The sequence below is a fragment of the Panthera uncia genome (assembly GCF_023721935.1).
Source record: "Panthera uncia isolate 11264 chromosome B3 unlocalized genomic scaffold, Puncia_PCG_1.0 HiC_scaffold_1, whole genome shotgun sequence".
NCBI classification, from domain to species: Eukaryota; Metazoa; Chordata; class Mammalia; order Carnivora; family Felidae; genus Panthera; species Panthera uncia.
The window spans coordinates 107,057,205-107,081,774 of record NW_026057582.1 but is presented as its reverse complement, the minus strand read 5'-3'; positions in this window follow the sequence as shown (position 1 = coordinate 107,081,774).

Below are 24,570 nucleotides of genomic sequence, written 5' to 3'. Positions count from 1 at the left end.
CAACTTGGCAATAAAGTAACCCACTCCAGAATCTTCATGTAGAAGCTTCCATGATCCCGGATCCCATGTTTAGGGTCAGAGTACTCAGGGCCTAGCTGCAAGGGACGTCTGCCCCAGTGGCCTGAGCACAGTGTTATTAACCCCTGCAGCACAGGACATCCTGGGAAAGCAGAGAGCAAGAGACCACACTCCCCCTGCCAAAGGGACCTGGGCAAGGAGCTGTCACTACTGTGGACTCCAACCCAGGAGTCAAGTAAGGGTGTCCTACAGTCCTGGCCCCACGCTGGGTTCCCAGGCCAAAGGTGACAGGGGAGAGAGAGGCAGGGGCACCTGCAGGGTAGACACTGTGGATCAGGATGGAATCATGAGAGTGAGGGGCCAGGCGGTAGGTTTGGCCAAGGCCAGGCTGCCAGGCCCACCCACAGCCCCTTGCCATCAGCTTCTCTGTAATTGGCAATGTTCAGCAGAATGCTTGGTCAGATGTCGTGGGAGGTAGCTGTTACCATTCCTCTTCATAAAGACACTAGGAACAGAGTCGGTTTTGAGCCCAACTGTGGCTTGATGGTGGCGTGGTGAGCTTCCCTCCCTCTGTACTCCCCGTCCCATTCCTCTTAGCTATACAATGAGTAGTACAACAGAATCTCAAATCCATCCCTACTTGTCCTCAAAGCCCATGACCTTAACCACTACCATACAGGGGCGCCTGGGTGGCGCAGTCGGTTAAGCGTCCGACTTCAGCCAGGCCACGATCTCCCGGTCCGTGAGTTCGAGCCCCGCGTCAGGCTGTGGGCTGATGGCTCGGAGCCTGGAGCCTGTTTCTGATTCTGTGTCTCCCTCTCTCTCTGCCCCTCCCCCGTTCATGCTCTGTCTCTCTCTGTCCCAAAAATAAATAAAAAACGTTGGGAAAAAAAAAAAAAAAAACACTACCATACAGAGTCATTGGGAGAAATTATCTTCAGGGAGCCTTCTCTCTGTGCCTTTCTCCCGCTGCCCCAGCCCCAGCTGGCCAAGATCCTCTTGGTAGGCAGAGGCCTTCCGTCAGGAAGAAGGCAGCAGAAAATGAACCCATTCATACTGAAGTTTTGTGGATTTAACGTGTTCCCCATTCAGGCCATGAGCTCACTCTAGAAAGGGGAGATTGAACAGGAATGATATTTAAGAAAAATGGCCTAATTAGCTGTGTGACCTTGGGTTACTTACTCAGCCTCAGTAAGCCCCGGTATCTTCATCTATACCACGGAAATAATACTATCTTTGCCTTGTGGCAGTAATGATTAAATGTGGAAAATGCCCAGAATATAATAGGCATCTACATATTTAAAATTAGAATTATAAGCTTCCTGAATTTACTCATGAAAGGAGGGGCTATCTTTCTTTAATGAATGACTTAAAAAAAATTTTTTTTAATGTTTATTTTATTTTGAAAGACAAACAGAGTGCGAGCTGGGGAGGGGCAGAGAGAGAGGGATACACAGAATCTGAAGCAGACTCTAGGCTCCGAGATAGTCGGCACAGAGCCCGACGCAGGGTTTGAACTCCGGAACTGTGAGATCATGACCTGAGCTGAAGTCGGACACTTAACCAACCGAGCCGCCCAGGCACCCCACTTTAGTGAGTGATTTTTAACAGGGTTGTCCGTTTTTAACAAGGTAGCCGTACTTAGGGGCTGTGAAGAGGTGTCAGCGATAACAGGACTCAGAGAGGCCCCCCACTTGTAGCCCAAGCCTGAAAGGAATCTGAGGGTCGACAGAGATGGGGACCTGGACCAGAACAGCCTGTGTGGTTTAATCAAGGCTCCCAATACCATTAGCCTGTGTTTCTCTAAATTTCTACCAAGGAACTCTCTATAGTTGCAGAGAGGAATGTGTACTGCCAGGAGGTTTAGATAGGCATATGGAATTGGCTTTCTGCCAGTAGGAAATTTCTTAGAACACATTTGTGTTCTCATAAAAATTCCTGCAGATTCTTGTATTCTATGCCAAAATATATATATATTTAATTTAAATTTTTTTTTTTTTTTTTAAAACCATGTCTCCCCACTCCCATAAAATCTTCAAACTGGTACTTCCAGAAGATACAGCGTGATCAGCCTGCAGCTTCACGCTCTGCCTGTATCTGCCACAGGCCCTCCTTCCGTGGCTGTGCACACCCGGCTTGACAGCATGGCTCAGAAACTGGAGGTGACTCTGGCTGACCCCACCGTCTCTCTTGGCGCCTCAGGCCCAATCTGGCCTGCTCAGCTGCTGCCCACACCACATCCACAGCATAAATAAAACACGGGCAGAGTTACCATGATCACACATACACAGAAACCAAGAGGCCCGAACCACTGTTTGGGGAGGAAATGGGGCTTGAGAGACCTGGGAGGCACGGGGGCCATATTAGCCAGGGGTCTTAGGTGGTAAGCAACAGAAATGGACTCTGGGTAATTTACTCAGCAACAGTGATTTACTTCACCAGAAGATGTGAGACAACAGAGATCCGAAGGAAAAGTTGCAGCCCCAGGCTCCCAGAGGAATCGACAGGAAGGCGGTTCTAGGAACCTGGGAAGCAGACCCCAGAGGGAAGTCACTAGGACTAGGATGAATTAGCCCCAAACACTTTCTGTATCTGTATCATTTGCTCAAGATCCAACTTCCTAGGAGGAGGATCTGGTGGCATAACGGAGTGACATGACTCATCTTCCAGCCAGGGGATGGTCAGTCCCACCCAAACTATATGAAATGCAAGAGGGGTCAATTGCTAAAGCAAAATTATGCTATCATCAGAAAAGTGGGCACTGAATGCTGGGCAGCAGCAATTCAAATTTTTTTTTTTAATGTTTACTTTTGATCAGATGAGAGAGAGAGAGAGAGAGAGAGAGCAGACGAGGAGCAGAGAGGGAAACAGAATCTGAAGCAGGCTCCAGGCTCTGAGCTGTCAGCACAAAGCCCGACACAGGGCTTGAACCCATGAACCGTGAGACCATAACCTGAGCCAAAGTTGGACACTTAACCAACTGAACCATCCAGGTGCCCCTGAGTGGGAACAATTCATAGGTATTCACTGCAGATCCTCGTCCAACTTGACTCCAAAGCCAGCCTGGCTGTCCCATGCCCCCCCCTCCCCCCACCAGGACTCATAGGTCATCTCTAGGGAGAGTGTGCCATCACCAGGTCACCACTGTCACCTGCTGAAGCTGACTCTTCCTTCCTCAGGACACAGAGCCTATCACCTTGGGCAAGAAGTTCCAGCATAAGGCACAAAGGCCATGGGGGATAGAAAGCCCATCTGGAAAGATCTTTGTCCTCAGCAGGATGACCCACAATCAGAAGCAGAAACATTCAAAGGAACAGGTTGCAGTGTGAGAGGGGAGGGGGACATGGCCACAAAAGGAGAACCCAGGAAGAGAGGCCTCTGTTCCTGTAGGCAGACTCACCACCCTCACGGTTTGGCCAAAAGCAGGTGTTGCCCTAGAAGTCTTTACTAGAGAATTCTTTTTTTTTTTTTTTTAGAAAAGTATTTTGTTTTATTTATTTATTTTTTTTTAATGTTTGTTTTTGAGAGAGTGCGAGTGAGGAAGGGGCAGAGGATCCGAAGCAGGCTCTGTGCTGACAGCAGAGAGCCCCATGTGGGGCTCACAAACCCAAGAGATCATGACCTGAGTGGAACACACTCAACCGACTGAGCCACCCAGTTGCCCCTAGAGAAGTCTTGAGCCAGGCCTGGTTTGTCAGGCAGAATCTTCTTCCTGCAATGTCAAGAAAGAAAAGAAAAGAAAAGAAAAAAGAAAAGAGAAGAAAAGAAGGAAAAGAGGAAGGAAGGGAAGAAAGAAAGAGGAAGGGAAGAAAAAAGGAACAGCAACACCTAGCATACAATATTCAAATCACACGTGTTATAAAACATTCAAGGGGCGCCTGGATGGCTCAGTCGGTTGAGCGTCCGACTTCAGCTCAGGTCACGATCTCACGGTTCGTGAGTTCGAGCCCCGCGACGGGCTCTGGGCTGACGGCTCAGAGCCTGGGGCCTGCTTCCGATTCTGTGTCTCCCTCTCTCTCTGACCCTCCCCCACTCATGCTCTGTCTCTCTCTGTCTCAAAAATAAATAAACATTAAAAAAAAATTTTTTTTAAACATTCAAGTAGTGCACAACTACACAGTGTAAAAAATTAAAGTCTGTAGAATGACTCTTTTTTACTGCCCCCCCCCCCCCAGACTCTGCAACTTGTGCCCACTGCATGGGATCTCCAAGTACCTGCTTCCCCCTTCTCGTGGATAGCAAGAGGGGTCCCTGGAATGGACGGAACAGAGGAGACAGGGCAGGGAAATTCCCACTGCTGTTCCAGACCTGAAGCCAGGGCTGAGCCGAGAGCTGGGGGTGTCTCAGACGCAGTCCTGCACACAGTAGCTGTCCCCTGGGCACACCCGGCAAAAAAGGAAGTGGTGGAAAGAGACGGTGGGGGCGGGGCGTAGGAAGCAGGAAGGAAAAGCGAGGAAATTAAAGTTCCCCCTTCCTTCCCCATTCCACTTGTCTTACTCCCCCCAGAGGTAACAACTGTTACCAGCCCTTCCTTACTCAGTTACTTATATAAGGCAGGTAATCAGGTGAGAAATTAACTGAGTGTTATTTTCCCGTAGGCTCTTTATGAAATGATGAGAGAGTATTTTGCTTCTCCTCCTCTCAAGAAGGCCAGTCTGCTCAGTGCCCTGGAGAGACCAGGGCTCCCCCGTTGTCCTCTTCCATAGAAAGGAAGCCCTCCAGGGCAGGGGTTTTGCCCTGTTTCTCCAGCACTTAGAGCAGGGCTTGGGGAATGGTAATCACACGATACATATTTTTGAATGAATGATGTCTTCTCTCTTATTTAACAACACCCCCTCCTTCAGATCAGATCAAGTTTGAGTAGGTTACCTTTCTTTCCAATCAACAACCTCCAGCTGGAGCCCTTGGTCTTGCTCGTGCACTCTGAGATAAGGGAGCATGTTATAGACCTGGAAAAAAACAAGGCTAACCTTAGGTTTGGAGTCAGTGGACCCACCTTTGTGTTCCCGCCCAGCCACTAGCGGTGGGGGACCCAGAGAAGTGTAGCAGACGCCTTGATGTGGCACACAGAGCCCCCTTCAGGGCTGAAGAGGTGTTCCCCCTCCCAGCCCCCAGCAGCTGGAAGTGTTAAAGCCTGATGGCTCTCAGCTGAGTCCCCTGAAGGCCAAAAAGGACCACTTCTCAGAAGGTGACCTCCATTTCCTGGGGCAGCCCAAAGCCTGCTCCGTGCTGGAGTATAAAAGCTCGGTCCCCTCTCATCAGCAAGGACAACTCTGCAGAGCCACCCCAGCTCCAGAGCAACCTGCGGGATTATCTGACACCTTTGTAGTCCAACCTCCTTCTGTGTCCAGTCCTGCCTTCTTCGCTGCCCTGGGGTGCTGCTTCTGAGACCACTTCCCAGGGAACTTCCTGCATGCCAACTTGTCTCAGAGCCTGCTTCCCTGGGAACCCAAAACGCAGCAAGAGGCCACCTGATCTCTCTGTTCCCAGGCTCCTTAGCTATACAACGCATTAAAGAATGTGGGCTTTGAAGTCAGAGTTAGATTTTAATCCTAGATCCACCACTTGCCAGCTGTGTGTTGGGGGGGGGGAAATTTATTTAACCTGAGACTTATCCGCCTCATCTGTAAAATGGGAGACAGCAGACATCTTGGGTGCCCTGTGTCTCATCCCTTCAACTTGCCTGTGATACCAGCCGCAGCTGTGGGGGACAGTTTCATGCAAGCTCAGACTCACTTGTGCTGGCAAGGTGCCCACCAGTTGTCCTTTACATTCCTTGCTTTGGACAGGCTGTCCCTAGGCCACTGAACCTCTATATGCTTCACTGACATTTCTTTCTTTTTTTAATGTTTATTTATTTTTGAGAGCGAGAGACAGTGCAAATGGGGGAGGGACAGAGAGGGAGAGGGAGACAGGATCCGAAGTGGGCTCCAGGCTCTGAGCTGCCAGCAGAGAGCCCGACGTAGGGCTTAAACTCACAAACTGCAAGATCATGACCGGAGCTGAAGTCGGACGCTTAACCGACTGAGCCACCCAGGCGCCCCCTCACTGACGTTTCTTGGCCCCACATCTGGGTAGGATTTATTTCCCACCCTCGAAAGTGAATGCATCATACGTATTGCTTCTTGGCCATTCGGTCTCATTAACATGGCGTCATTGACATGGCACACTAATGTGATATTCTGCAGAATTGTCCAGATGGTCTAAGTCCCTTCAGACTACATTATGATAGAAGGCAGAGAATTAACATAGCCCTGATGCAGGACGCAAGCGGATCCTGTTCTCTGCTCCATGTGAAGGTGAACTGCTTTTGATTCTTCTCTCTTCTAGAAAGAAGGCAATAAACAGATCACAATCATGCACCGTGTTCTGGAGGTTGTGTTGATCAGCTCCAGCACAGATACCATAGTTAGCACAACAGCAACAATTGGGGCTGGTACTTGGCTAAGTTTGTGGTAGTTTACCCTCCTCAGCCATTTTATACAGTTTTCGCAGGGGCTAGGCTGGTAAATCAAAAGGGAGTATGACAGAGACCACCATCTCTGCTTCCTTTCTTCTTTGAGCGTGGCACCGATTCCTCCCATCTCCCTTGGGACATAGTCATGTATTTGATTTAGTATCCGGGCTGGGAGAGGGGGCGGTGCAGTTTTAGAGACTTCCAACTGGACTTCCTTACTATATACTAGCTCTTATTCCATAGGTCAAAAAACCAATATCGGGGTTCTACTAACTACCAAGTATGTCCATTCCAGTTATACACTCGGGCACAGGGAAATAAGCACAGGGCACCCAGGGACCCCACTGAATTCACCGAGACCTAGACCTAAGCCAGGGCTCCGTTACTACCTGGCTCCCATTCTGCTCGCTCTAATGGAGCAGGAGGTGGTGCATAACGGCACTTGGGTCACCAAATATCAGTGCAGTGATAGTGCAGACCCTGTGGCCAACAATTCTTCAAATTCCTTGCCAGTTCCCCTTTCTCATGCTCAGTTACACAATAGCCATGGGTTCTTTCTGAAAAGGAGTGGGCAGGGGGAAATACTACCAAATACATTCGCCATAATGTTGCAGACCTTCAGTCCATGGCTCAGGTCCAGAAACAGGGTAGAGAATCGTGACCTTTTACTGGGGGCAGCTGCCTTGGCTCCCTGATCATTCATCCTTGATTTCTTTTGATTGTCTAAAGTAGACAATACACTGTGGGCCACCCATCTATCTTGCCTCTGGGAACACTGTATTCTATTATGGTCTCCATAGCCTCTGTGGGTCAGGCCCTTCTGACTGCTACCCTGATTTTGCTGCTCATTGCAATAATCATGCCCACCTGGCTTCTAAAGTTTCGGCACCACCACCCGACCTCTATTATTTTGGGATCCCATAATCCCTGTGGGTATCAGGGAGCCCAGTTCTGCAACAGCATCTCCTACTGTCCCCGAAAGGTGGTGCTCCCCTCACCAGCCCATTCCTTATTGCTTCGATAAGTAGACTATTCTCCAGAACAACTGGCTGGTGGACTTTCTGAACTTGTGTGCTACAAACACTCAAGCTTGCCCACTTCTCTGAGCCTTTTGACTTCTCCCTCCACTGTCTGCCATGCCCATTCTTTTTTTTTTTTTATGTTCACTTATTTATTTTGAGAGAGAGAGCATATGTGAGTTGGGGAGGGGCAGAGAAAGAGGGAGAGAGAGAATCCCAACCAGGCTCCTTGCTGTCAGGACAGAGGCCAACGCAGAGCTGGATCCCATGGACCGTGAGATCATGACGTGAGCCGAAACCAAGAGTCAGACGCTCAACCAACTGAGCCACCCAGGCACCCCTGCCATGGCTATTCTAACATTTCTACTTCACATGAAACCCTGCTTTTCCTAAGCTTCTAAAATCCATCTAGAAAGTATATTAGCACTGTCTCCTGGGTTTCTTGCCAGGAGTTAACTCCTGCATCATAGGAGGGTACTTTCATATCAACACCTGCTCTTATCCAGCTTTATTTTCCTCTTCTATTTTTTTACTTAAATTTTTTTTTAAATTCATTTTTGAGAAAGAGAGAGACAGAATGTGAGTAGATGAGGGGCAGACAGAGAGGAAGACACAGAATCTGAAGCAGGCTCCAGGCTCTGAGCCATCAGCACAGAGACTGATGCGGGGCTCAAACTCACGGATGCGAGATCATGACCTGAGCTGAAGTTGGAGACTTAACCTATTGAGCCGCCCAGGCATCCCTATTTTCTTCTTCTCTGGATCTGGTCCTTCAGGATTCAGTTCTGTGTATACATACCGCCCAGAAGTTATCAGCCAGGTCTGGTGGCTCCTTCAGTGAAGTGCCCCTCTCCTCCCTTAGCAGGCCCAACACAGTTGGGATCTGACTCTTGGTGTCCATTGGATAGTCAGAAAGGAGGTGAAGGCAGGTTCTGAGGGAGGTGAGCATTATCCTGTAGGGTACTGCCTCATTTTAAACTGCATTTAAATCTCCCATAAAGAGGGACCACTCGTTGTCAACAGGAAGTGGGCCCCTTCTGCGGGCCCAGTGGATTCAGAAAATCTGAGTTCAAGATTCTCAACTGCATCTACTCCTATATCCCAACCCGAGTATTAGGATCCCACCTCTTTCCTAACAGGCTCTGATCTTGGCATACGAGGCCTATCAGAACTGAGAAGTCCATCTTCCCTGGAGCTCTGCTACTTTTAGCACAAAGTCCTAAGCCTGGTCCTCCTTCTGCAGGAGGGATTTCTTTCCATGCTACCCCAGGGGCTGCCCTCTGGCTTTTGCTTTTGGCCTTGGTGATTTTTCACTTTGACGCTGTCATTATCCCTCTTTAGCAAACCAGCGGGCTCTGCCACACTCATTCATTTCCGTGGTCCTTATACTCACTACTTCCCTCAATGTCCAGAGACGTTGCACCAGCCACCATGACTCCTTCCACCCACATCTCATCCCAGGTCACGGGCAGGGAGGCCTGATAATCGCGAAGTTACAGCGTGCAGGGGACCAGCCTTCCTTTCTATACCGGCGATGCGGTCTTCACTCGTAGCCAGATGGCAAATGACCCCTCTCCCAATTCCCACATCCGCTTCCTCGGACCACTTCTGGCACCAGCTGTCTTGGGTTAGGTTCCCTGAAAGCAGGCTCTGAGGTGGAGAACTGTCTGAAGAAGGTTAAGCAGGCAATGCTCTTGGGAGACACACCGTAAGCGAGAGGACCGGCCTGGGAAGAAGAAAGCTGACCCCCAGTGGGGGTGCAGCTGGGTCCTCAGCTGATCCTACAGGGGGCTCTGAGCTGGGATGGCCCTTCAGCGGGTCCCAAAGTGAGGTGAGGAGGCCCAGCCTTTACACGCCCGCGTCAGCCAGTCATGGGCTGCCCTCTGAGGCCGGGCCTCACCTTGGTGCAGGCAGCAGCTTGTGGTCGAGGACAATTCCCAGTGAGGGAAGGAGCTGTGGCCAGTATTTCCAGCAGCTGGGAATGGGCGTGGGGCCCTGATGGGGGCCCTGGGAGGAACACAGCTATAATCACCACAGTACCCATTTCACAGAGTTCTTGTGAGAACGAAATCAGATAAAACGTGCTAAGAGTTTAGCAATATTCCAGGCACTTAAGAAAAAGCACCTATTATTGTAGTTACTTATTAATAATTTAAATTATGATGCGTATAATACTGTTAGGCTGAACCATATACATTGTCAACATCTAACCTCCATTTGACCTGTAAATATGGAATTTCATATGGTTCATCCTCAGAATGAATAAGACCAGCTAATCTCATGCTTGTTCTACATACCTTACAGGATTATTTGAGGATCAACCAGAGATGGCACATGTAAAAATGCTTTGTAAAGTGAAAAGTTCCATTAAAATGTTGACGCACTGGATTATTCGTATTATCTGTTTTTCTACGACAACATCTAATAGAATGGCTGCGTTCAAGCTTCCCCAGCCAAGGATAATAAACTGTCTTACTCCATGAAATACTCAAATTACAATTCCTTTGAACCCTGCTGGCCCACATGGGAGCTCAGCCCCTGCAGAGTGTCCTGAGCTATTTTGGAGAGCTCCTCAGTGGTGGGCGACACCAGCCCCGGAGCTTGCCCTCCAGCCTCCTCAGCGGATCCCACACCCTCTATGACTCCCACCCTGGGGGACATGGCCGCCCTCTATGGGTAGCCACCAGCCCTGAGCCCACACTCTGGCCTCGTCTTAGCCACTCAACTCCAAGCATGGTTAGGCCCCTTTTCTCCATGTATCATACTTAACCAGAAACCAGGCCCGGCTTCTAGCAGGAGCTGACAAGACTTGGGGACCACAGAAGACGGGTAAAACAGAGCAATGCTCACAACCTTGATTCGTGTGGTTTTTCTCAGAGCTCACAGATCCCATGCTCGTGTCCAGGTAATCTCATAGTGTCACCTACCTATCCAGGCCCAGCTTGCTCCACATGGCAGGGTCCAGCTCAGCTCCACTTCTAGAGCTGCATGGAGCATGTCTTCACTCGTAGGGCAGACTAGAATCAGGAGAGAGAGAGAGAGAGAGAGGGAGAGAACTTCTCTGTCACCCCAAAGGCCCACATCCTGAGTCCTCAGTTTCTGCCCCAGGATAATCTTTCTTCCAGGATGACTGGCAATGGGAACTTTCCTTTGGTGGAACTTACCAAGGCCATGGTCCTGCTGTGTGTGTACGGCAGGACAACTACAGAAATACAGAATGGCCCAAGATCAGTCCAGTTCGGGATATTGCATATACACGATGTGTGTCCAGCCCAGTCTGGTCTAGGCCCTTTTCACGGTTTCTCTTCTGGGAGACAATCACGTCTGAATGTGCTTTCTGCAGTCCTCTAGATGGAGTCCCCCAAATCTTCCAAAACCTCCGTTCAAATCACTCACGGTTCCCTAAAGAACAAGCAACAGTTTATTACCCAGTGCGCTCTTGACTAAGACAGAACTGAGAAGCCTTTCTCTACCCTCCACACACGCAAAGGAGCACAGTGTTAGCTGAGTGCCAGCCACACGCACCATGTACACAAGACCCCTGCTGCCGTGAGCTTCCTGACCAGTGGGAGTGAAAGACTACCTCGTCAACCCGTCGGCAGAGTCCCGGTTAAAGGGACAAGGGCCCATCCATACGATGGGAGGTTGGGACAGACAGAACATGCTTTTTATTAGAGACCGCTGGAGAATTGTGGCGGGCAGCTTTTGTAATAGATCCCAGTGATCCCCGCCTCCTGGCATTTACACCCTTGTGCAATCCCTCCTCGTGTGTATGAATGCGTGTGCGTGTGCATGGTGGCTGGGCTGAGGGTGAGGGGCAGCGAGACTTAATGCCTTCTCCTAACAACTAAATTATGCAAGATTTGGCTCTGAAAGCCTGGGACTTCTCACTTGCACGCTGCCATGCTGGAGGGCCCACGTGGCCAGGACCTCGGAGGAAGGAAGCAACTGGGTCCAATAGCTCCCAGGGAACTGAATCTTGCCAACAATCTCACAAGTGAGCTTGGCGTCTGATGCCAGTGGAGCCTTGAGATGACTGTGAACCACACCGATCCCTTGATGACAACCTGTGAGGGGCCCTGAGCAGATGATCCAGGTTAACAGCACCCGGGTTCCTGACCCACAGAAACAGAGATAGGAGTGTGGCTGTGGGAAGCCACTAAGTTTGGGGGTAATTTGTTATATAATTAAGTCAGAGACAATTTTCAAGATACATATTTTTTTTGAGAGACAGAGAGAGCAAACAGGGCAGTGGCAGAGAGAGAAGGAGACATAGAATCTGAAGCAGCCTGAGGCTCCGAGCTGTCAGCACAGAGCCCGACGTGGGGCTGGAACTCACGGAACCACGAGATCGTGACCTGAGCCGAAGTCAGACACTTAACCAACTGAGCCACCTAGGTGCCCCTTCATTTTTATTTTTATTTTTAAATTTTGTAAATGTTTATTTATATTTGAGAGAGAGAGAGAGAGAGAGAGAGAGAGAGAGAGAGAGTGCAAACAGGGGAGGGGCAGAGAGAGAGGAAGACACAGAATCCAAAGCAGGCTCCAGGCTCTGAGCTGTCAGCACACAGCCTGACATGGGGCTCGAACTCACAAGTGGCAAGATCATGACCTGAGCCCAAGCTGGATGTTCAACCAACTGAGCTACCCAGGCTCCCCTATTTTTATTTTTATTTTTATTTTTATTTTTATTTTTATTTTTGAGAGAGTGAGTGGGGGAGGGGCCGAGAGAGAGGGAGAGAGAGAGAATGCCAAGCAGACTCCTGGCTGTCAGCACAGAGCCCAATGCGGGGCTCCATCCCACAACCCTGGGATCATGAGCCAAAACCAAGAGTCATATGCTTAACCTACTGAGCCACCCAGGAGCCCCAAGATATATCCTTAAGTAGAAAAATCAGGGTGCAGAAAAATGTGTATAATACACCATTATTTGTGTAAAAAGGCAGAAATATATCTACATTTCTGTGTGTGTATGTCATCCATATATATGTGTATCCCTATATATTTATTTCCTTCTACATGCATAAAATACCCCTGGAATGATAATGTTACATTCAAAATTTGGGTTTCTTCCAGAGAGGGGACCTGGTGGTTGGCGGAGGGAGGATGTCCACTGTATACCTTTTATATCTTCACTTTGGATCATGTGAAAGGGTTGACTATTCAAAAATAAGCACAATATATTAAAAGAAGAAAAAAAGGAGCGACTGGGTGGCTCAGTCGGTTGAGCATCTGACTTTGACTCAGGTCCTGGTCTCATGGTTCGTGGGTTCGAGCCCCTCATCCGTCTCTGTGCTGACAGCTCAGAGCCTGCTTTGAATTCTGTGTCTCCCTCTCTCTTTGTCCCTCCCCTGCTCTCTGTCTCTCAAAAATAAACTTTAAAAAAATTTTTTTAAAAAGCAGCCAAAAAATCTTGGGAAAAAGAAGCTGAAAATAATACATTTTTTTTAAACAATTAGGGAAGCCCACCTTATGGATTTGTGGGTGCCTTTTATTCCCCACAGCCAAATGCTGTCAGCTCTCCTTTCAAAGCGTCTCCAGTCTGACCCGCCTCTCCCCATCTCCACGGCTACTCCCCTGCACCAAGCCAGGAGCACCACGTACCTGGGCTATCGTAATGGCTCCGTAACCCTTCTCCCTGCTCCCACCCCTGCCTCCTTTCCTGACCCTGTGCCACCCAGCCTCCAGAGGGATCTTGAAACATTAAAAATTAGATCGTGTCACTCGCCTTCTTCAAACTGGAGTTTTCAGGCCAAATTTTCACTTTCTCTATTAGCATGTTTGGTGTTGGGGATAGCTTCCAATTTCAGAAATGCTCCTGAAAAAAAAAAAAATGAAGGGAGACAGGAACTAATATGTATTAGGTGCTTACATAAAGCAGACTTTGTATATATTACGCTGTTTACTCTTCATGACAGCCCTGTAGGCTGGGCACAATTACTGTCCCCATTTTACAGATGAGGAGAGTCGAGGTTAAGGAGGCTGCAGTACATGTCCATGAGAATTGTCTGCTCGGCATCCCTTCTTCTGGAACTACCTCCCCTTGGCTCCATCTACTTGCATTATTGAAAGAGCTGCCATCACCCGCAATTGTCCTGCCTCCTGGCACAGCCGACTGCTTCAAGGGCAGGCGTCTGGCCCAATACGGACAGCTGAGCACTCCCTGTCCTGAGGGGTTCCCTCCTCGGCTGCTAACGGCTGCAGGGAGACCCATTGAGTCAAAGCAGGAGAGAGGCCTTTGACGATCATCGCTCTCAGCTGGGAGATGCTGACCTATGGGGATCAAAACTACCTGGGTTTGGACCAGGGAACCTGGCCACTCCTCTCCCTCCAGCCATGAAATCCAGTTTGTCACTTTCCCTGTGCCTCAGTATCCATGTCTGTCAAATAACAGGGTAGGGACCGGTGGTTTGGATTGGAGGAGATGATCTCGAAGGACCCTAACTGGCTGTGTGACCGTGGGGCCTCAGTTTCCACAAACTGTAAAGTGAGAGCTGGAGATGGTAGGGGGGAGGCGGGGCATGGGCAAGGCGATCTCTGGAACGATTTTCCAGTTCAAAACAACCACAAGGTAAAAAAGTAATAATAACAACAACGTTTAAAAATCACAGGGTTATCACGTCAGGGGTAAGAGGCTGCCTCCCTTCTCGGTAGGAGATACATCTTCCCCCCCAAATCTTTTGGCTGAGTCCCTCTTTAATGAGGGAGTGGTAGACCTTCTAATCTGGGACTCCTGACTCGGAGCGGGCCCATCTCACCCAGGACGAATGAACCACAGAGACGAAAACCATCTGTGGTGTGGCAGAGACCCTGCCAGGGGGCCCCATAGCAGCCTGCCTCTTGCCAAGACCCAAGACCCCACCCCCAGCCCTCTCGGCACCCCTGCTCCCCCCACCCCCAGATTTTATTAAATGTTATGTTTCCCATCTTGCACTGGAGCCTACTGCTCGGAGGTTACTAGCTGCTCTTAAGGGTTCTTTATACAACTCCACTTGGGCTCCCAGCCACCAAATTCTTCCTGCTCATGCATTACTTAGATTAGCTAAGGATGTTGGCATTTAGAGCCAAACTCCAACATGCATCTCAGAAGGCGGCCTCCTGACTGCCACAGCTGTTATTTCAATGCAGCACCCCTCTGTGGGGATTGTTCTCCATAACGTGAGGTGTCATGCAGGCTCTCACTGTATCTATAATGCCGCCTATTTTTACAGTTAGTTGACCCAGAGCGCAGTCCGCTGATGACCTCTCACATGCAATCGGTCTAGGCGGCCAGGCAGCAGGTGCCAACCACTTTTGTTGCCTGGTTCCTCTTCAGATGACCCCACCTTGCCTCTCGGTGGAGACGCAGCCCCTGCTCCGGATGCCAAGAGACCCTCCCACTTGTATGACACCTGACAGTTTACGGAACTGTCACCAGAACTCCTCGTTCCTCTGTGGCTTGCCATCATAGGGATGAGGAAACCAGGTCTCACAGAGGAAACCTTGGTCAGATATAATGCAAAGCACATAATGTTAATTATTTTCACGACGCAAACTTCTTCACTTTGAGTCTCGGGCTTTTCCCACCCCGCCACAACTGCCTACTGTTTTTAAAAAGGAAACGAACTTTGAGAAATGGATGCCCTAGCCATGATGGCCCATTCCAGATGTCAGGGCAAGGCTCTGAGCTGCTGTAATGAAGAGGTCCGATAGAAGGATGGCCCGGGGAGCAAAAGGATGAACTTTCTCTCACACAGACTGTCAAGTCCCGGGTTCCTTCCAGGTTGTTGCTCTGCCATCTCCAGAGCCCGCTTATGGTCTCCCTGACTGTACCTGGGTGCCAGCTGGTGGGAAAGGAAAAGAGGAGGAGACATTCCATGATCTTAAGGCCCGAGTCCCTGCACGTCACGCATCATCACCACTCACACTCTTCTGTAGAGAATCCGGTCACATGGCCACCCTTCACTGCAGGGGGGCAGTGGGGGGGCTGGGAAATAGAATCTAGCCATGTGCCTGGGAAGGAAGGGAGCTGGACTTGGGTGGGTAACTGGCAGAACCTCCCACACAAAGCTTTGAAAACCTCCAACCTTCATACTCTCCTTGACCCTCCACCCTAGAAAGTAGCTCTCTCTCTCTCTCTCTCTCTCACTAGCCTCTCTTGTAGCCAAAAAACAACCATTTAAGGGTCACCTTTGGGTTTGGAAGGCACTTTGGTCTCCTACCGATCATTATTTGAATATTTTTTCATTCTTTTTTCATTCTTTCAATTGCCATTTCAATGCAGGGAGTCATCATAACTCTGGGCTAACATCCTCCCAGTTTTACGGTCTCAGTGCAATGGTGCCTGTGTTTCCCAACGGTTGCAACAAAAATCCCAGGCCTGGGTTGCTTGCATTTCCTTGAAACCGAGGATAAGATGGAGGGAAGGAAGATTCCTCAAGGGAAAATTCCATTCCTGTCATCAGAAAAACAGGAGCAAATGTTGGGCAGAAACAAACAAACCATGAAAGCATGTATCCACTCTATCTCTCTTACCTTCTCAGCTACATTGGCTTCATTGTCTTCTCTTTCTTTTATTCTCTGCCACTCCATCAGCACGGTGGAGGCCAAAAAGTGCTTGCTGAATGGGCAAGTCTTGCTCAGAGAAGGCCAGCTCTATGCAAAAAAAGATTGCCCCAATGGAAGTCAAGTTACTCAACAAATATTTATTAAATGCATCCTCATGCCCAGGCACTGCGGTAGGTGAGTGAGCGAACCAGGCAAAGCTCTTGCACCCGAGGACCATACCTTCTGCTGGAGAGTGGGAGGCAGACAACAACAACAGTAAGCAAATGAATAGATAAATACACAAAACAGCAGGGGCTGCAAAATTCTCACACAGGCTGCAACGTGGATGAACCTTAAAGATATGATGCTAAGTGAAATAAGCCAGACACGGAAGGACAAATATTGCATGATTGCACCTACGTGAGGTCTCTAAACTAGTCAAATTCATAGAGACAGAAAGTAGAATGGTGGTTGCCAGGGGCCAGGGGAAGCAGGAAGGGGGAACTAGTGTTTGATGCGCACAGAGTCTCAGCTTGAGGAGATGAAAACGTCCTGGAGATGGATGGTGGTGACGGTGCACAGAGATGTGAATGCACTTAATGTCACCAAATTCTACACTTTAAAATGGTCAAAATGGCAAATTTCACATATGTACATTTTATCAGAATTTTCTTTTTAAGGCAGGTGATAGGGGTGCCTGGCTGGCTCAGTCAGTGGAGCACGTGACTCTTGATCTTGGAGTCATGAGTTTGAGCCCCATGTGGGGCATAGAGGTTACCTAAAAATAAAATGTTTTTTTTTTAAAAAGGCAGGTGATAATAAATGCTATAAAGAAACAAAAGCAGGGAAAGGGGAATGGGAAATGGTGTGGAGAAGTTGGGGGGGGGGTGTCGTTTTTAGGTAAAGTGCCAGAAAAGGTCTTTCTGATCAGCCGATGTCAAAGCAGAATCCAGAATGAGGCAGGGGTTCCCCACCGACTACGGGGATACAGGGAGAACATGCCAGGCAGAGGCGACAGTCACAGTAATGACCCCGAGAGAGCAGTAATGGGCTTGGTAAGGACAAGGAGGAAGCTAGTGTGGTTGGGATCCTGGGAACAGGGCAAAGCAGCAGAGGTTGAGGTCCAGGGGCAGGTGGGGCCCAGACCTTGCAGGGTCTTAAAGGCCGCCTTAAGAGCTTTGGGTTCTACTTTAAGGAATTGAGAAGCCACGGAAAAGCTTAAGCAGCATATTACTCCCCCCTCACCTCTCTCCTTTAAAAACAAATTTCAAACATATGTAAAAGTAGGGAAAGTAGATAATGTATACCTATCACCCAGATTTAAACATTAACACTTAAACATTTACATTTAAACATTTACATTTAAACATTTTACCATGTTCGCTTTTTTTTTTTTGTGCTGAGTTTTTTAAAGCAAATTTTCAGACGTCATGGTGCTTCATCATAATTAAATATGCATCTCTAGAAAATAAAGACATTTCCTGCACAACCATGATACCAGGCTTGTTCCTAACAAAATTAACGATTCTTTCATATCTATATTCAAATTTCACCAAGTGCTCCAAATGCCTTTTTTTTTTTAAGTTTTTTATTTATTTTTGAGAGAGAGAGAAAGAATGTGAGCAGGGGAGGGGCAGAGAGGGAGACACAGAATCCGAAGCAGGCTCCAGGCTCGGAGCTGTCAGCACAGAGATGGATGCGGGGCTCGAACCCGTGAACCGTGAGATCGTGACCTGAGCCGAAGTCGGACACTCAATCGACTGAGCGACCCAGGTGCCCCCAAAATGCCTTTTTACAGCTGGTTTGTAGAACTCAGGAACACACATTGAATTTTGTTAGTGTGTCTCGTAAATATTTTAAATCTAGGACCATCTCTCACCCTATCCCTGCTCACTTCTTCATCACACTTTGACTATTAAAGAGGTTAGGGCAGCATCCTATGGAATATCCACATGTTGGTATTGTGATTCACATTTTATTTTAAAAAACTTTTTTAATGTTTATTGATTTTTGAGAGAGAGAGGGAGAGAGAGAAAGAAAGAGAGAGACAGAAAGAAAGAGAGAGAAAGCATTCGTGGGGGAGGGGCAGAGAGAGGGGAGAGAGAGAATACCAAGCAGGCTCTGCGCTGACTCCCCATGCGAGGCTTGAACTCACAAACAGTGAGATCACGACCTGTGCTGAAATCAAGAGTCAGACCCTTAACCGACTGAGCCACCCAAGCGCCCTTTGTGACTTACATTTTAAAGGACCACTCTTGCTTGTGTGCGGATAATAGACTTCCTTGGGTGGAAGCCAAGAGGCCATTTTGGGGGGGGTGGTATTGTACTAAGAACAAACTCTAAGCCCACAAAGACAAGAGCACAAGAATGGAAACAATAGGGGGAAAGGGTTGGTCAACATGCTGGGAGGATGAAAAGCTGATAGACAGCCCAGTCAGTCATATCAGAGTAGAAGCAGCTGACTCCGAAGAGATTATATACATCGGTGATACCACGAGAAGCAAGCCAGAGAGGCTCAGTGACTGGGGGACCTGGTAAAGCAGAAGGCAAAGAGAAGGCTGAAAACAACAAGTTTGGTTGATAATGACACTTAGGCATCTCCTCCAGAAAATACTCTGCCTGCTCCGTCTCCTTCGGTGAGGATCACCAGTTGGCAGCCCTCTCTATGACAACAGAACTTCCATAAAGCTTTTCGGTGACTCACTCTTTAATAAGAAGAGACAAAGATTCAATAAGTTGAAGAAAGCCTCCAACACTAAAGACAGAATAAAGCAAAAGGAAAACAAGAACTTGGGGGAGATAAGGACAATGCAGGGAGCAGAATAACACAAATAAAAATGTCCCATCCAGGGGCGCCTGGGTGGCTCAGTTGGTTAAGTGTCCGACTTCAGCTCAGGTCACAATCTCGCAATCTCGCGGCCCGTGAGTTCGAGCCCCGCGTCAGGCTCTGGCCTGATGGCTCGGAGCCTGGAGCCTGCTTCCGATTCTGTGTCTCCCTCTCTCTCTGCCCCTCCCCCGTTCATGCTCTGTCTCTCTCTGTCTCAAAAATAAATAAAACGTTAAAAAAAAAATTTTTTTTTTTAAAAATGTCCCATCCATACTTGATATTCTCAGAAGAGTAAGAGAGGAGATTGTGAATGCATAAAAAGAAAACAATACCATAAAAAGCAACAGAGTGGGGCACCTGGGTGGCTCAGTCGGTTAAGCGTCTGGCTTTAGCTCAGGTCATGATCTCCTGGTTCGTTAGTTCAAGCCCCACATCAGGCTTTCTGCTGTCAGCAGAGCCCGCTTCAGATCCTCTGTCCGCTTCTCTCTCTGCCCCTCCCTTGCCGGCTCTCTGTCTCCCTCAGAAGTAAATAAACATTAAAAAAAAAAAAAGGCAAGAGAGAACAAGATGGAGCTTTGAGAAATCTAAAGTATGGTAGCTAGAATAAAAATAATTTAAATGGAAATACTGGAAGGAATAGTCTAGGAAATTCTTCCAAAAATAAAAAGATAAAGGCAGAAAATAGAACACTTTTTGAAAAATTTATTTATTTGTTTTGAGAGAGAACATGTGCAGAAGAGCCAAAAGAGAGGGAGAGAGAGAGAGAATCCCAAGCAGGCTCCACACTGTCATCCCAAAGCCCGATGCAGGGATCAAACTTACAAACCATGAGACTGTCACCTGAGCTGAAATCAAGAGTCAGACGCTTAACTGGCTGAGCCACCCAGACGCCCCACAAAGAACATTTTTAAATTAAGGGACAATCCAAGAGGTCTAAAAGCCAATGAATTGGAGTGTCAGAAAGAAAGAAAAAATAAAATGGAGGGAAGGAAATTATGAAAGAAATATTACAAAGAAATTTCTCAGACCTGAAGGACGTGAATGTCCAAATTGAAAGGGTCTATTGAGTGCCTGGCACAATGACTAGAAATTTTAGAACATTAGGAATAAAAAGAAGAACATAAAAACTTCTTGAGGGGAAAAAAGATTACACGCAAAGAATTAAGGATCAAAAATGTAGCAGACTTCTAACAACCTGTATCTCTCAAAATATTGAGACAAAAGTAATTTCTAGTCTAGAACTCTCCATTCTGCAAAATTATCATTCAACAGTGACGTTAAATTAAAGGCATTTCCAGATATACCAAACTTCACCATTTTATCTCCCGTGTTCCCTTTCTCGGACAGCTACTAGAGGATGTGCTCCAGCAAAATGAGGAAGTAAGTCAGAGAAGAAGACATCACATCTGGGGAAAAGAGATCCAACACAGAAAAGAGATCAAGTGGAGAAAGGAAGCCCTGGGATAGGATCTGAGCCCAAGCTCAAGGGAGCAGTCCACAGTGGAGCAGGAGGCTAGAATGCTCTAGGAGAGACTCTGGTAAAACAATGGCACTGAAAAAAAGAGACATTGACACATTATCTGCTTACCCACGTAGAAAATTGTCCAACCGGGGCTGTTGAAGGTCAAAGAAACCATGCAAATAAAAAAAAAAGAATGACAGCCTTATCAACTCCAGGTAAAAATAAAGCCTATATGAGAAAGGAAATGTCACATGGTACATTACTTGACTCAGTAAAGAACAGTATTTACTCAGTCATAATAAGCAAACATTGAATACTGATTTCACTGATAATTACAATATAACTCTATTAGCATGGCTTAGGAACATAAACAACTACAGAAAGGGGGAGCTGTTTAAGAAAGGTCAATTTTTATCTACCACAATAGAAAATGAACAGGTAATCCCTAAACTTACACATCAAGAATATTGAGGAAGAGAAGTTAAAGCAATTGGAACAGGTGTCAGCAAATGATGTCCCACTGGCCAATTCTGGTTTTGTAAATAAGGTTGTGCTGGGATGTGTCTACACCCACTCATTTACCTACAGCTGCTTTGTAGCTAGCTACAAGAAGAGCTGAGCGGTTGCAACATGCTGGCCCACAAAGTTGAAGGTATTTCCTATGTGGCCCTTTATGGGAAAAGTTGGCACTTTTACAGAAAAAGCAAACCCCGGATTTATAACAATGAAGATAAATACATTAAAAAGTAGCCAGAAGGGTTAAAAGCGGTTGTTCTCGGATGCTTTTTGCTATAAGCCTTCAAATATTAGTTGGCTTTTTAAATATGTGCATTACTACTTTTGATAAAAATTTTAAAATGATTGTTTTTAAGGAGCTGTCCTGATGCCCAGGAGGGAGGCAGGGGACTGACATCAGGGTTCGTGCCTGAGCCTTGCCCTGCTGTCTCCTGCTCTTCGCCAGCTGTCCACCATCCCATCTAAATGGGGCTGAGTGAGTCAGAGCTGCCTGGCCAGAGCTTCACAGGAACTGGAACCAGTTCCTGATAGCAGACTTGGAAGGAACAGCTCTGGGACAGCCTCCTGCCTCAAGCCATCATTTGGTATTGTCAATATCATCAATGAGTGGCAGAGGAATATCATAGTGGTTCGAGTGGCTAAGAGCTCTACTGTTAGATTACCTAGCTTCATAAAATTCAGGTTCCTCCTCTAATTAGCTATGACCTGGACACGTTATTTAATTTCACGAGGTCTTGGTTTTGTCACTGATAAATGGGGCTGATGATGCCTCCTTATGCGGTTGTGGTGATCTTAATTCAACTAATACATATGGGAGCACTTGGCACGGTGGCAGGTACATATAAGCCAACCGAATGTCAGCTATTTGTATTCCCAGTTTCACAGATGACACAGATGAGGTCCAGAGAGGGAAAGTGGCATGCACAATGTCACACAGCACATTGGAGACAGAAGCAGGACTAGCGCCTGGGACTCCTTTGTCTCAGTGCGATACTCTCTCCTGGCGCCACTCTAAGTTGCTTATATGCATAAAGCACCTCTGGAAAGATACACAAGAGATGAACAACACTGGCTACCTATGGGTAGGTGGAGACAGAGTGCAAGGGAGGGCTTTACTTTCACTTTAAAATTTGCAAACCACGTGACTGTATTACTAACACGAAAACAAGGAGACACATAGATTAACTTTATTTAGTCAATCTCATTTATGTTTGAGATTAACAGTGCCTTTCTCATGGTGGAGATCAATTAGATAACAGACATTTATCTATATTAAAGAGGTATCCAGAAGAGGTTATTACTAGCAATCATGGTGCTTTTTATTAAAAGGAAACTTTTCTCTAGATTTGTGGAACAAACTGTGGGAAGGGGCACAAATTTCACTAGCCAGGGTCTCCTCTTTGAAGGCAGAACGGGTTTCCTTAGCCACAGGTGGAGCCATCTTGGAGTGCAATGGAAATTTCCACCTTGGCACCTTGCACATGAAAGGTCCCCTTCCCCCCAAACTGGCTCTCCCAAACTCAACTCTTTGCACCCAGGCCCCAATTTGGACAACTCTTCTGGAAAACATGATTAAGCCTGAAAAACCTGGGGGTTTTATTGGGGATGACAGTGAGGGCCCCAGTTTGTTTTTCAAGGGAGGGAACTAAGTCCCAGAAATAGCTGAGCCCGAGCTGGCAGGCGGCTGGCAAAGAGCAGGAGGCTCCAGGGCAACGCTTCCAGGCCATGTTGACTTTGGATGGGCTGCTTGAGCATTGTAAACAATTGCAGAAATGATTTCCTACCCTGGCAAAAGTCTTGTTTGGACAAGGGGTTCCCCCCCCTTCTTTAAAAGGCAGTTTTATCATTTGTTTGCAAAAATGCTCAATCCCCTCTTTCTTTTCTTGTTCCCTCTGTGGCTCTGGTCTCCCCCAGAGCCAGATGAAAAATCTTTGTGTTTCTTTAATGTTAACCAAACCCCCCATTCCTCCTTTTTAAACTGTTCCAGGTCTGTTGGACAAATACTCCCCGGCAACAGGACTTACAAGGGTCTGTTAAGGATTTTGTTAGGCTGGAGTCTTTAGCCAGAGTGACTTAAAATATTTTTTTTCTCCTTGTTTATTACATTTTAAACTCCTAGCACAATAAAAGCTGCACACAAGGATTGGGAAAGCAATAAAAATGCAACTTATAATGTCTTGGCCTGAACTAGCTAACTCTCCATCTAGACACTGATGTAACAGATTTGGTCTCACTCACCCTCCCAAGATGTCAGACGAGGAAATAAAATGGGCTGTCTATAAGAAAGAAAGCATAGGGCAGGACTGGGAGCCTGTCTGACTGCTGGCCAGGGTGGGGCTTCTGAGAGGCTGGGAGATGGACTGCACGTTCTGAAAATCCACCAGAATCCTGAGCTGTTTCAAAAGAAGGAATACTGTGCTCTTGACCACCCAGGGACAAGGGCAACCACAGAGTGCATGAAGAGTGTGATATGCTAACCTACATACCGCCTGTCACCTAGCTTCAAACGGGAGAGGACAAAAAGAGGAAGAAAGAATGGGGAGGGGGAGGGGCTTGAAAGAGAGAAAAGGGACAGGAGGTACGGGGTGCTTGGGGGAGAGGTTGCATCACCCAGCCAGAACAGAAGCTGGCTCAAACTGGGTAATTGAGGGAAATTTCATGAAGAGACAATTGACAAGGTTTAGGCAAGAAGTGAGGGAAACCAAAAGGGACAGAGCTGCACCGGAACTAACAATAGCAGGGAGCTGTCCCATCCCCAGGCTGGAAGGGCCCCCCCCCCAAAGGTGTCACACAGGAAGTGAAATCCTTCTCATTCATTCCATCAACAGGAAATCTACCACTCTATTTGAAGACAGGAGAAAAACAGCCAAAAGATGAATCCAAATTAAGAATTTACATAGGAGGAAACTGAGGTATAAAAAGACTCGTGGTAAGCATTACATCTATTTAAACATACAGGTAAGCATTCTTTTTATTTATTTTTGAGAGAGAGACAAGAGTTCTAGCAGGGGAGGGACACAGAATCTGAAGCAGGCTCCAGGCTCTGAACTGTCAGCACAAGAGCCCAAAGCGGGGCTACAACTCATGAACCTCGAGATCATGACCTGAGCTAAAGTCGGTGCTTAACCAACTGAGCCACCCACGCACCCCTGAACATTCTTAACTGTAATAATTATGTTGACCAGGAAAATAATACAAGTGTTAGAATTATCATTTAAAAAAAAAGGGGGCGCCTGGGTGGCTCAGTCGGTTGGGCGTCCGACTTCGGCTCAGGTCATGATCTCGTGGTCCGTGAGTTCGAGCCCCGCGTCGGGCTCTGTGCTGACAGCTCAGAGCCTGGAGCCTGTTTCAGATTCTGTGTCTCCCTCTCTCTGACCCTCCCCCGTTCATGCTCTGTCTCTCTCTGTCTCAAAAATGAATAAATGTTAAAAAAAAAAATTTAAAAAAAAACCTTGAAAATGCTTTTTGTTGTTGTGTTTATTGTTGTTGATTAAAAAAAAAAATCCCAAAATTGTCACAAAAAAAGGAGGTGGGGGGGAGAATAGAAGAAAAAGAAACAGATATTTGCTTGTTTATTTGCTTGTTCGTTTTTATTGTGGTAAAATATCCATAACATAAAATCTACCATTGTAATGATTTTTAAGTGTACGGTTCCTTGGTATTAAGCACATCGACACTGCTGTGCACCCATCACCACCATCCATCTCCAGGACCTTTCCATCTACCCCAGCTGAAACTTCCTACC